General features: G+C 31.1%; 1 pseudogene across 1 annotated transcript; it reads right to left on the bottom strand.

Moving 5' to 3' along the window:
• Positions 1-2,181: 2,181 nt before the first annotated feature.
• Positions 2,182-4,788, bottom strand: LOC18608650 (galactokinase-like; annotated as a pseudogene). The gene is made up of 8 exons (XR_016024479.1): positions 4,324-4,788; positions 3,821-4,005; positions 3,537-3,582; positions 3,229-3,323; positions 3,037-3,119; positions 2,893-2,961; positions 2,617-2,802; positions 2,182-2,531 (listed from the first exon to the last, which is right to left on the bottom strand). The product of XR_016024479.1 is annotated as a galactokinase-like (transcript).
• Positions 4,789-13,621: the final 8,833 nt, after the last annotated feature.

The following is a 13,621-nucleotide window of genomic DNA, read 5'->3' as shown; positions in this document are numbered from 1 at the left end:
ATATTCATTTTGGTTTAATACCCAATTAAGTTTGGAGATAAGTTTTAAGTATGGGCTGGTGGAAGAAATGGTCATCTTTTAACTCTTTTAATATGTGGGCAAAGGTTCAAGTCTTGACAATAACAGTACTTTTAGATTTATTTTATTTTCGTTCAAAAAGTTTTTTTTAATATTACTCAATATAAGTAATAGTCAGATATGACTAAATTTTTTATATACATATATAATGATCACAACTTATAGGTTATACATTGATATGTATTAACCAAATTTGTATAATTAATTATCAATATGATTTTTATAAAATGTATGATTTTTATCCTATTACATTAATAATTATAATCATCTAAATGAAATTTACTATAATCTTACATAAATTATATATTAATATATATATATATGTAGACCCTTATTTAATATATCTCATATAATAAAATGATATTTTTTAAGCACAAATATTAATAAGTTTATTATAAAACTTCAATCTTAATTTACATATATTATCTAATTACAATTAAAACATAAATAATGTAATATATTTTTTTATATGATTTTTATATCTTATCATGGTTTTTTTATAAAATATAAAATTTTACATAGTTATTTTTTAAAATTTTGAAATAATATAACATTACCCTAATTTGGTATTATATTTCAATATTGTATGATTCATTAAAGTTAAAAAAAATATACAAAATTACTCAAAGGAAAACATATTTAAACTTTAAAAAAATTTTACTTCAATAACTATGTATTTGGTTTTAGTAATATCTAATTTTTTAAAAATAATTAAAAAATTTTATAAAAATTTTAAATTTTATAATTGAAAAAATTATGATTATTTCCAACGAAATTTTCCAATGAAAAATTTCGTTGGAAAGTTTAAAAAGTCATAAAAGTTTTGATGCATTCAAAAGTTACTTTCCAACGGAAAATTTCGTTGGAAATTTCGTTGGAAAGTTACTTTTTCAATGCATCATTGACTCTTTAACTTTTTCAATGGAATTTCCAATGAAAAATTCTGTTAGAAAAGTTAAAGATTACATGGGAAATGTTTAGAGTTTCAACGAAAATTTTCAACGAAAAATTCCGTTGAAAATAATTAACAGTTAGACTTGTGTTCTGAAGATGAAATTGCCAACGGATTTTCAACGAAATTTTTCGTTAAAAATTTTCAACAAAAAATTCTGTTGAAAATTTCATTGAAAACTGTCAAGTTTACACCCGTTTTTTTTAAAGTTTAAAGTTCCAACAAAAATTTCCTTTAGAAATCCATTGAAAATATTAAACATACCATGTGTGTGTTGTACAAGCCAAAATTCCAACGAAAATTTTCGTTGGAAAATTTTCAACAAAAATCCGTTGAAAATACGTCGGAACTAGTAAATAAAAATTTTAATTAAATTCTGTTGAAAATCCGTTGAAAATACAATGATTTTTTGTAGTGTGTTAAGCATAAAACAAACAATAAGAAAACAAATCAACAATCCATAAATGTAAAAATACACAAAGACATACAACAATAATCAATAATTATTATCATCATATTTATTCAACTTTCGTCAAATGAAAGAAAAACAATAAAAAATAATACTATCAAGTGAAAAAGTGAAAATAAAATATAAAAAGTATGAGAAAAAAAAAATAGCACTATAGACAACAGCTAAAATCATTCACTTGCAGATGACGAACAATTTAATTATAATCAGTGACCAAATATCAGAATACGTGACAAACTCATAAAAAATTATACAAACATACAACTCGGATAAAAGAAAAACACCAACTGACTAAAAGTCAAAACTTAAAACGTATATTACGTAATAATATAAATAAAAACTAAAGATATAAAAATTCTAATAATCAATTTTATTCAAACATATATATGCGAGATGAGGGACAATAATTTATAAATAATAAAAACTTTGCCAAAGTCTCTTTTGCAGGTAATTTCCAGAAGGTGCTCAAGATATAGTTTAGATGAGATCTTTTATTAGTTACTAGTGGTGAAAGAATTGTTGCCATTGAACTGAGGAGGAAGCCTTCACAGGGCTTATGAACCAAAAGCTGTGAGAAGCGATTTAGGCATAAATAAGCTAGCGGCACTCCTAATGGAAGCTAATTGGGGATGCGCCACCGTTCAGTCTTGTATAATACTGTACAGGCACCTGAAAGCAGGTTTAGATTGAAACTTTATGTCGAAGAAAATCCAGCCTGTGAGTTTTGCATACATCTTAATTAGAACTAAAAAACTTTGCAATCTTACCATTTGCTGTAGAACATTCCATTGCAATGTCCAAGGCAGACTTGTGGAGTCCAACGACAACAATTTGCTTCCCTTTGATGCATCTAACAGTAACGATGATCAAGAAAGAGAGACGGAGAGCAATGGCGAAGCACGAAGAGCTTCCGATTCCGATTTACTCTTCATTGGAACCGGTGTACGGCGAAGGATCTCAGCTTTGATTCGATGAATTGAAGTCCAAGTTTCTGGCCTTCCGATTTATTCGTAGCTTTATACCAAGCACAATCTGAAATTTAAAAAAAAAATGCACATTGTGAGTCTTCGTAGAAACACGCATGCCAACACACACCCTTGAGGGAATATTAACTTACAGCAGCCAATCGACATTCAACAACTCTGTTATTATAATTTATAGCAGCTGTAACAGCTTTTTGAGATTCTGCCAATGAATGAGCTATCACAAATGTGCCCCCAGCAGGGAGTTGCACATCAGTTGCACGAATAGGATTGAAATCTTTTAGCTCAGCAAACCCAGTTTTGGCCATCACGGAGATTGCCTGTCATAAAGAAAAAGATAATAAGTGACAAACAATTTTCAATAATCACAAAGTAATTTGGTAGCATGATCATGGTAGCAAAAAAGTAACCTGGTCCATCCCACCAGCTTGTGTTCCAATGTGCCTTTCACAATCACATGTAACTTGGGCAAGTTCTTTCTGTTAAATGAAGAGATGTTAGGAACCTAGGATTTTGGAATTTGACTTGTGATTACCTCAGTGAAGGTAGCATACCTTTGGGCATTTAACAACAAAAGCAGCCATAATAGCAATCGTAGATGAGCAAACAAATGCTGCAGAGCTTGATAGTCCCGAACCTAGAATAAAGAAATGTAAGCTTAAGAGTCAATTTCTTACATAAAAGAATACATAAAAGAATTATTCAATTAGTTTCAATTAGCAGCAAAATCATGATGCAAAAAAAACCTGTAGGAACTGTTCCTTCAACAAGAACATCAAGACCAACTGGCACACTGACATCCACTCCTTTTGACTTGGCATATTCATGATAACCTTTATACCTAAATGAGCAATACTACTAGCATCACCATTTAATGGCAGCATACTTAGGATAAATATACCAATAATGTGAAATAACTACATATACGGAGCACAAGAATTCAATATCTCATCCACAAATGAAATAGTGGTACTTGTATACTTGTGGAAAAGGATAAATATACCAATAATTTGTAATAACTACATATACAAAGTAAAAGAATTCAATATCTCACCCACAAATGAAATAGTGGCCCATCTATGATTTTTCAAGTCAATTTCCTGCAAAATAAACAATGTCAGGTATTTTGACACAGATTCGGAGCAATACTGTAAGCCAACAGACTTACAAAAGTGGCATTTTGGCATGTTGCAGGAACAAAGGCAATCAGAAAAAGGAAGTTAAATATACAAACTCCTCATGAAACTTTTGGCAAAGTGTAACGTAAGCATGTCAATAACTATAATTGGCAGAAAACAATAAAGTTACCACATGCCCAAAAAAAGAAAAGTCATAAACCTGGTTTGGATCAGCAGGATAAGTACAGGAAGTGTACTTATCATTGACATTAGCAATTGGGAGAAGCTTTTCAGCCTCCCCTTTATCATGCTTTCGGATTGCCACAATCGTGTCTCGTCGGATTGCCATCGGCAACACTGAGTATCCTTCATAGTCAATGTTTTCTCCAATCAAGTTTACTCGCCCTGCACAGCGATTCAAGATTAATCAACGAGTTCAAGAATCACCAATGTTCACAATTGAAACAGCCAAACCAAAAAAAAAAAAAAAACTCTAGAAGGAGAATTCTATTTTTCCGTTTCAATTAGTTGTTTTTAGTCAATACTGTTTGTCTATTTTTCTCAAGATGTTTCTCAGCGACCAAACAGAATATTATTTAAAACGTAGTTCGAATTTAACAATTACTAAACATGCAAAACACAAATATCAATAAGAGCTTTAAATTCAAAATTCAATTTCTGGCTTACTTCTTAACCAACCAAAAACAGAGAAAAAAATCAGACCTGGAGATCGAGCGAATAAATCGGGAGGGTGACCGAAGTCTTCCAGAAACTTGGACTTCAATTTATCGGATCGAAGCTGAGCTTCTTCCAGCTGAGATCCTTCGCCGTACACCGGTTCCAATGAAGAGTAAATCGGAATCGGAAGCTCTTCGTGCTTCGCCATTGCTCTCCGTCTCTCTTTCTTGGTCACCGCAGCAGTTTTAATTGAGCAGCTTTTGACTTTGGATTAAGCTCTTGCACTCCAAATAAACCAAACCGAAATAGAATATTTGGATTTACGTTTATAATCCATGGAGTGTATCACCTCACCGTGAAAGGTTTCTGGCCCTTTTCTTGGAGGGAACTCTGGAATGTTTAGAATGGCATTGAACCAGCCTAGGTGAAGGACTACAAAGTCCACGGGTATATGCAAGCATGTAATTAAAGATTGTGAGAACATCATTGTCTGTAAAGACATTGATTGTGAAAAAATACCATATTTTCAGTTTGAAAGTTAGTTTCAGCCATAGATGGGCGGAGTTAGCCAATTTTTTTTGAGAGGGCTAAAGGTTAAGAAGAATAAATGTTAAAAATTTTTAAAATTAATATATTAAACTTAACCATTAATAATCAAAAGATTTATAACAGATAATAATTTTATATAACATGTAAATAAAAAAAAAACTTTTAATAGTGCTTTAGAAAAGTTTTATTTGACGATGGTAATATCTTTCTTAATATAAACAATTAAATTATCTGTAAGAAACTTATCATTCATTTTGTTTCAGAATTTTATCTTTCTCAATATAAACGACTAAAAAATTAATACAGTCAACATCTAATATTTTTATTTTATTATATTTAAGCTTATAATACTAAATATTAAACTAGAATGCAAAAAATATCAATAGTTAAATATGATATACAGAATTAATAATTTTTTCTTATACTCAACATAATTTCCTTTCAAATAAATATAAAACGTAAAGTACATTAAAAATGTATATTTAAGATAATATTTTCTTATATAATTAAAATTAATAAAAAATAATATATTAGTGAAATTTTAAATAATAACCAATAATGAAATGCTAGAACTTATATTTGAGAATTATATATACAATAATGATTTAATTGTTAAAAATTAAAATCATTAAAAATAAAATCTACAAAACAAGAAAAAAAAAGAAAAACATAACAAGTAGAAGATAGAACCTACATAACAAAAAAAAAAATACGGTTGATGATTTATAAAAATTTAGAAAAGAAAATTTATAGAAACTTAAAATATATGAACACGTAAAATAGAATTGAAAAAAAAAATAATAATAACATACGTAGAAAAAATTAAATAAAAACTTTATCTCTTTATAATTTCACAATATGAGGACAAAAAAGAAGAAAGGGAAATATAGGTGGAGAAACTTAAAAAATTAAAAAAAATTTAAGAATTTGAATAAAATTGAATGAGGCTTGTAAAGCCATTTTATTATTTTTTAAATTATATTAATTATTTAATAAAAATTATTTTGAAAAGTCATTAAAAAATATATAAGATATAAAAAATTTTAAAAATTTTGAGTGGAGCCATGGTCGCCCATTACAAAGGGACGCTCCGCCCCTGCACATGGTAAACCTGAAGTTTGCATTTAAGTGAAAATTCATCCAGTCATGGCATTATTTTTTTCTCATTCACTTTGTCTTGCTGAGCTTTAGGATTATTATAAACTTAATTACATACCCCTATAGAATGATTCTTGGTGTCCTGTACTACAACATTCCACTCTCCTTTGGAGCTGATGGGCTCGTCAGTCCCACCTCAGATGCCAAGATCGCATCTCTTCATCCGATGGCCCTTCGAAGTCAATGCTAACACCTTTGGCATTAAATCTGATGTGTCGAAACACATCAAAATTAGAGATGGTTATAGTTATCATGTTACAGGATATTCACGGATGTCCGATTCAATTATATAAGGTTAAAATATTTTATAATCGGGGTTGAAATGGATTCATATAATAATTTCATTATCCGTATTGGTTAGGCTACCCAATACTTGAACTCGACTATGTTGATATCTGGATTTATCGAGTACTTGAATCCAATATCCATTTATAAATATTTTATCATTATTTATATAATATATAATACATAATTAAATTAATATTTACAACTTTGCAAACAATTCATTTGTTAGAAATTGACAGATGTATGAGAAATATCATTAGTCAAATTATTAATGTGATGTCATTAATATTCCTTAATTAGTTGTTTCATCAGTACTAGCCTTAACTTCATTAACATGTTTATCTCTATTTTTAACTTCCATAAAGAATGCCCCTATCTTAACTGTTGTTTTATTCTTCTTTTGTTTACAGGAAACAAAATAAGAAAGTTTAAATGAACCAGGGAAGTGTGAGGCTGCTGAAGTGAAGTTCCATTTGTTTTAGTACACTTGCATTTGGTTCTATTTTTTGGCACGAAGTTGAACTTCCAAATCATCATTCTTTCGCTTATTCTTTTATTATTTTTTCAAAATCCAACTTGACATGCAATTTGAAAGCTTTTAGGTCTATGAACATTTGTTTTAGAATTAAAAAGATTATGCTACATATATGGTCCAAGTGAGTTATTATCTTCTATCAAAGGCATTTTTGCTTTTGGGGATGCATTCTACCATATCTGTCATAAGAAACATAAGACCCAAATTTACTTTGTCATCATTGGACATTGTTTGTTTTGTTTTGCAATGAGTGAGAACTATAACATACACAATTCTTATTATTATTTTCATTTTAAATTTGATATATTAGATATATAACAAGTCATTGAATTTTTTTACCACATTTAAAAAGAAGAAATTACACTTATGAAATTGAATGTTTACATTTGTTTAATAGTACCAAGTCACTCGTAACATTTTCTTCAACATTTTTTTTACCTGTTTAGTTTTGGTTATGCTTGGTATTGTTATTCTTTTTCACTTTGGCATACTAAATTTAACTATATGATGATTAATAAATTGTTTTTTTGATATATGTCAAATGAAATTGAAGATATAAATTTGACAACTAATGACTTCACAAAATTTGTTGATGAAAAAGGTAATCATAAGGTTAGATGTAATCATTATGATAAGATTTTATATGCTGATACAAAAAAAAAATGGAACATCTTCTTTAAATAATCATGTTAAGATTTGTTCGAAGTTGAAAATGCTCTGTGCTAGTAAAGATAGCAATCAAATGGAATTAGGTTTTTCATTAGGAGGAGATGGGTCTTTGGGTAGTTGGAACTTTGATTAGGATGCAATTAAACGGAGTTTAGCTAAGATGATCATTATAGATGAATTAACTTTTAGATTTATGGAAGCTAAAGGGTATATAAATCACATGAAGGTAGCATATCCTTGATTTCGCATACCGTCACAATGGATCGTTGCTAAAGATTGTTATAAGGTTTATGTTGATGAAAAAAATTGTATGAAAAAATTGTTGAGATCATGTCTTAGTAGAATATGTCTCACCATAGATACATGGACTGTGGTACAAAGAATTAATTATTTGTGTCGAATGCTCATTTTATTGATAAAGATTGGAAGTTACAAAAAAGATTTTGAACTTTTGTACAATTACTAGTGATAAAGGTGAGGCTATTGGGAAGGTAATTGATAAATGTTTGCTTAATTAGGGGATTCAAAAGATTTTTTCTATTACTGTTGATAATTCTAGTTCCAATGATGTTGCAATAAGACATTTAAAGATTAAATTTAATGTTGTCGAAACTAGTATTTTAGGTGGTAAATTTTTTTATATAAGATGCACTGCACATATTGTTAATCTTATTATGACTGATGGATTAAAGGATATTAATAACTCAATTACTCATTAGAGTGGCAGTGAGATATGTTAGACAATTTCTTTCTAGATTAACCAAGTTTAAGGTATGTGCAGCTAGTGCAAGAGTTAAAAGTAAGTGTTTATTGTCTTTGGATGTGTGAACAAATGGAATTCTACTTTTTTATGTTGAATACAGTTGTGAAATTTAAGAGGGTTTTTTTCATAATTTGAGTATTGTGATAGTATTTACAGAAGTGAGTTAGTGAGGAATGGAGATGGGGTGCTCGATGATAAAGATTGGGCAATTGTTAGAAGGATTTCTCTTTTCTTGAAAGAGTTTTATGATATGACCATGAATGTTTTAGGTACATCTTATGAAACTGCCAATTCTTTTCTTGATTCTATGTCTAATGTGTATAGCACTTTGATTGAATGGTAACAAAGTGATGATGTTGATTTGAAGTCTATGGCAATTAGAATGAAAGCCAAATTTGACGAGTATTGGGAGAATATGGAAAAAATGAATTTGGTGTTGTACATTACCTAAATTCTTAATACGAGGAAAAAGCTTGCTTATGTTGAATTTACTTTGCTAAATATATATTCTCCCAAGCAAGCTTCGTTGATGTTTTCTTTGGTGAAAAAAATCTATGGATGAGTTGTTTCAATGTTATAAAAATATGTTGCAACCCCAACCTTAATCTCATTTTAGTGAACGTGGTCAAGAGTCTCAAATGTCAATGAGATAAATCACCGGTGATGAAGGTGGGAATGGCAGTGTCATTGTTTCAAGTGGCAAAGACCTAATAACTACTAAGAAAAGATTGGGTCCATTTAAGAGGCATCGATTAAACAGTGGCTTAGAAGAGTAGAAAACAAAATTGGATAAATATTTATCTGAGCTAGTGGATGATGATGCTAGCGAGGATACTGACTTGGATGTTCTCATGTGGTGGAAACTCAATCAGTATAGGTTTTCTATACTTTCTTTTATTGTTCGTGATATATTGGTGGTTCCTGTATCAACAATTGCTTCAGAATCCATTTTTAGTACCGATGGACTTGTGCTTAATGCGTATAGGAGCTCTTTGACTCCTAAGGTAGTGCCAGCACTTATTTGTGCTCAAGATTAACTACATGGATTGGCACGTGGTGATTCGAATCAAATTCAGGATGATTTGGACAAGATTGATAAACTTGATTTCGGTAATTATTTCTTTGTTTATTTAGTCCTTTGTTTAATTTACCATAATATAGTATCATATAATATAGCATCATTTTTTTTCTCAATTTATTTATTTATTTCTTTAGTTCTTTGTTTAGGGTTATGCTAGCACAAATTCAAGCAACCCATTCACCAATTAACATCATACATTCCCACAATATTCCTATCTAACAAATCTGAAAAAAAAAAAAGTTAAAGAACTGGACTTACTTGAGTGAAAAATGCAGAAAATTAGAGAATGAATGGAAGAACACTCTTACTTGTCATAAAGAAGTGAGAAAATGCAAGAATTGTGAGTAAGTGTGAAGTGGGTGGAAGAGAGAGGAAGAATCCTAAAGATTAAATAGAGAAAGGAACCCTAAAATATGATGAGAGGGGAGAGAAAGGAAAAAAATCGAGGCTTTTAAAGAAAAGCCGCGCAAGCACCACGATGATCTAGCCCTAGCCCAATGTATAGGCTAGGTTAGACATCTAACAAGGTGACACTGACAAACTCAATGTCGCGGCAGCTTCCTCTCGGGTTTTTGTATGAGAGGAGGCCTAATGCGCCACGCCACAACGTTGAGTCTATGGCCCCACAGTGTCCCATTTTTTTATAATTTAATTTTTTTTTTAAAACTTACCTCATGAGAGTCCCAAACTTGCAACAATGATAGAAAAATCAATCAAAGTGTGAGAGAAAAATGAAAATGACAAATTAAATTAATAAGTAATTTGAATTGAAAATACTACTAAGATAAATGATATTGAAAAACTTGGGTTGCCTCCCAAGAAGCACTTCGTTTAAGGTCATTAGCTGGATCGTTCTGGAGTTCATTTGGGATCGAGGAGATGGATGGATAACTAGTGTCAATCAATAGGTCCACCTCAGTAGTGCTTCAATCGTTGTTTATTTACCTTGAATGTTTCATTGGTAAACCTATCAATTATTTCCACCGCTCCATGCGGAAACACTTTTGACACACTAAAAGGTACTGACTATCTCGATATCAATTTCCTTCGAAATAACTTCAATCGTGAATTGAACAACAAAACTTACAGACTTGGCTCAAAATGGCGCTCAACAATCTTTTGATCATGCCATCTCTTTGTCTTTTCTTTATACAATTTGGCATTGTCATAAGCATCCAAGCAAATTTCATCCATTTCATTCAATTGAAGCAATCTTTTCTCACTTGCTACTTCTAAATCAAAATTCAATTCCTTGATTGACCAAAATGCACTATGCTCCAATTCAATTGAAAGGTGACACGCTTTTCCAAAACCCAACTGATATGGGGACATACCTATTGAAGTTTTGTAAGTAATCTTATACGCCCACAATGCATCGTCAAGTCTACTGGTCAAGTTCTTCATTAATGGTGATACCACTTTCTCAAGAATTCATTTGATTTCTCGATTTTATACTTCCACTTGTCCACTTGTTTGAGGGTGATAAGTTGTGTCTACCTTGTGTGACACTCCATACTTTGTGAGTAATGTTGTAAAATATTCATTGCAGAAAATACTTCCTTCATCACTCACAATAACTTTTGGTGTACCAAATATAATGCAAATGTTCTTCTTTAAAAATTTTATCACCACTTTAGCATCGTTTCTAGGTAAGGCTGAGGCTTCTACCCATTTTGACACATAGTCAACAGCCACCGAGATGTATCGATTGTTGAATGATGATATGAATAGTCCTATGAAATTGATTCCCTAAACATCGAAAATCTCCACTTTCAGAATGTTGTTCAGCAGCATTTCATGCCTTCTAGAAATGTTTCCCGTTCTTTGACATTTGTCACAATGCAACACAAAGTTATGAGTGTCTTTGAATAATTTTGGCCAATACAAACCTGATTGAAGAACTTTGGCCATTATTCTATTGCCTCCAAAATTACCCTCATATTCTGATGAGTGACAATGTCTTAACACATTTTCAACTTCTTCCTCTGAATGGACCTTCTTATAATTCTCAGCACATTGCTTAAACAAAAATGGTTCATCTCACAAATAATATTTAACATTAAGCAAAAATTTCTTTCTTTGTTGAGAAGTTAAATTTAGAAGGAAAAGCTTACTCACAGTGAAGTTGACATAGTCAGCATACCATGGTAATTTCGTATGATCAACATGTAACAATTGTTCATCAGGGAAAGTTTCGTCGATCAAAGTCACATCCTTAACTTGGTTGTCATGTTCTAACCTAGACAGATGGTCGACTATTTGATGTTTTGAACCTTTTTTGTCTCTATTTTCCAAATCAAATTCTTGTAGCAGTAGAACCCATCTTATTAACCTTGGTTGGGCATCATTTTTAGCAATTAAATAATTAATTGCAGAATGGTTAGTATAAACAATAACTTTAGTGCCAATCAAGTATGAGCTAAATTTGTCAAATGCATACACAATAACTAATAATTCTTTCTTAGTGGTAGTGTAGTGCATTTGAGTTTCAGTCAAGGTTTTACTTGCATAATATATAAAATGAAAATTTTTTTTCATTTTCTATCTTAACACCGCACCTACAGCATGACCGCTAACATCATACATAAGTTCAAATAGGAATGACCAATTAGAAATTACAATAATGGGTGCAGAGGTCAAGTTCTTTTTCAGTTCTATAAATGTAAAATGACATGTATCATCAAATTTAAATGGGATGTCTTTTTCTAAAAGATTGCACAAAGGTTTTGCAATTTTGGAAAAATCCTTAATGAATCACCAATTAAAATTGTTATGTCCAAGAAAACTCTACATACCTTTTACCAAGGTTGATGGTGAAAGCTTCTCAATGGTCTTAATCTTGGCTTTGTCCACCTCCAATCCTTTGCTCCACAGCTTGTGACCAAGAATATTGCCTTTTTGTACAATAAAATGGCACTTCTCCCAATTTAAAATCAGGTTTGTCTCATCACATCTTTGCAATACCTTGTCAAGATTAAGCTAACATTCATCAAAATTATTGCCAAAAACTAAGAAATCATCCATAGATACCTAAATGGTTTTCTCTACCATATTTGAGAAGATAAACATCATGGATCGTTGAATGTGGGTGGAGCATTACACAATCCAAATGGCATTCGTCTAAATGCAAAAATACCATAGAGACATGTAAAGGTTGTTTTCTTTTGATCTTTCGGTGCTATGGCAATCTGATTATAGCTTGAGTATCCATGCAAAAAAGAATAATACTCTCTTCCAACTAACTTATCCAACACTTGGTTAATGAAAGGTAAGGGAAAATGATCTTTCCTTGTGGCTTTGTTTAGTTTTCTGTAATCCATGCATACTCTCCATCCAATGATTGTCCGTGTGGGAATGAGCTCATTGTTTTCATAAGCCATCATTGTCATCCCACCTTTCTTTGGTACACATTGCACTAAGCTTACCCATTCACTATCTGAAATAAGATAAATGATGCCCACATCTAGCCACTTAATTATTCCCTTCTTGACTATTGTTGTCATAATTGGATTCAACCTCCTTTGATGCTCAAAAATAGCTTGGTGATTTTCCTCTAACAAAATTTTATGTATACTTATTAAAGGACTTATCCCCTAGATATCAGCTATTAACCACCCCAATGCTTTTTTGTGCTCTCTCAAAACTCTAAGTAACTTTTCTTCCTGCTTATTATTGAGATCAGATGCAACAATAACTAGTAGAGTAGATAAGTTTCCAAGATATGCATTCCTCAAATGTTTTGGCAATGGTTTGAGTTCTAACTTAAGGGGATCCTGAATTGAAGGTTTCACTGGTGAGGATGAATATGAAGACAACTCTAACAATTCAAACCAAGTTCCCAATACCCAAGACGGGGCATTCAATGCATTAACACATTCTATAATTTCTTCATTACTAAGCTCAGAGTCAAAAATCAATGATGCTTCAAACAGGTCATTAGGATGATTTTTCATGAAAACTTCACTTGTGGTCCTATCTACCACACTAACTGCAAAACACCTACCATGATCATTAGTAACCTTTAAAGCATAAAAGATATTAAATGTTACCTCTTGATCTTGTATTAGCAAGGTAAGTTCTCCTTTTTCAACATCAATGAGTGCTTTGGTTGTGCGTAAAAAAGGTTTCATTATGAATTAAATTGACGTTCCCAATTTAATTTATAATGCAACTTATTGTGTGTGACCAGTGTCCATAAATTTCTAAAATTGATGCTCTTCTTGTTACTTCTTGAAGCATTGAGGAAAAGCTGGTGGTGGTGTAGTTGTCTTAGTCATTTTTGCTTGACATTAATCACTAGACT

Source organism: Theobroma cacao, chromosome 2, assembly GCF_053813885.1.
Source record: "Theobroma cacao isolate CCN51 chromosome 2, ASM5381388v1, whole genome shotgun sequence".
Lineage (NCBI taxonomy): Eukaryota > Viridiplantae > Streptophyta > Magnoliopsida > Malvales > Malvaceae > Theobroma > Theobroma cacao.
The sequence above is the reverse complement of the archived record's forward strand: the minus strand, read 5'-3'. Positions and strand labels throughout refer to the sequence as shown.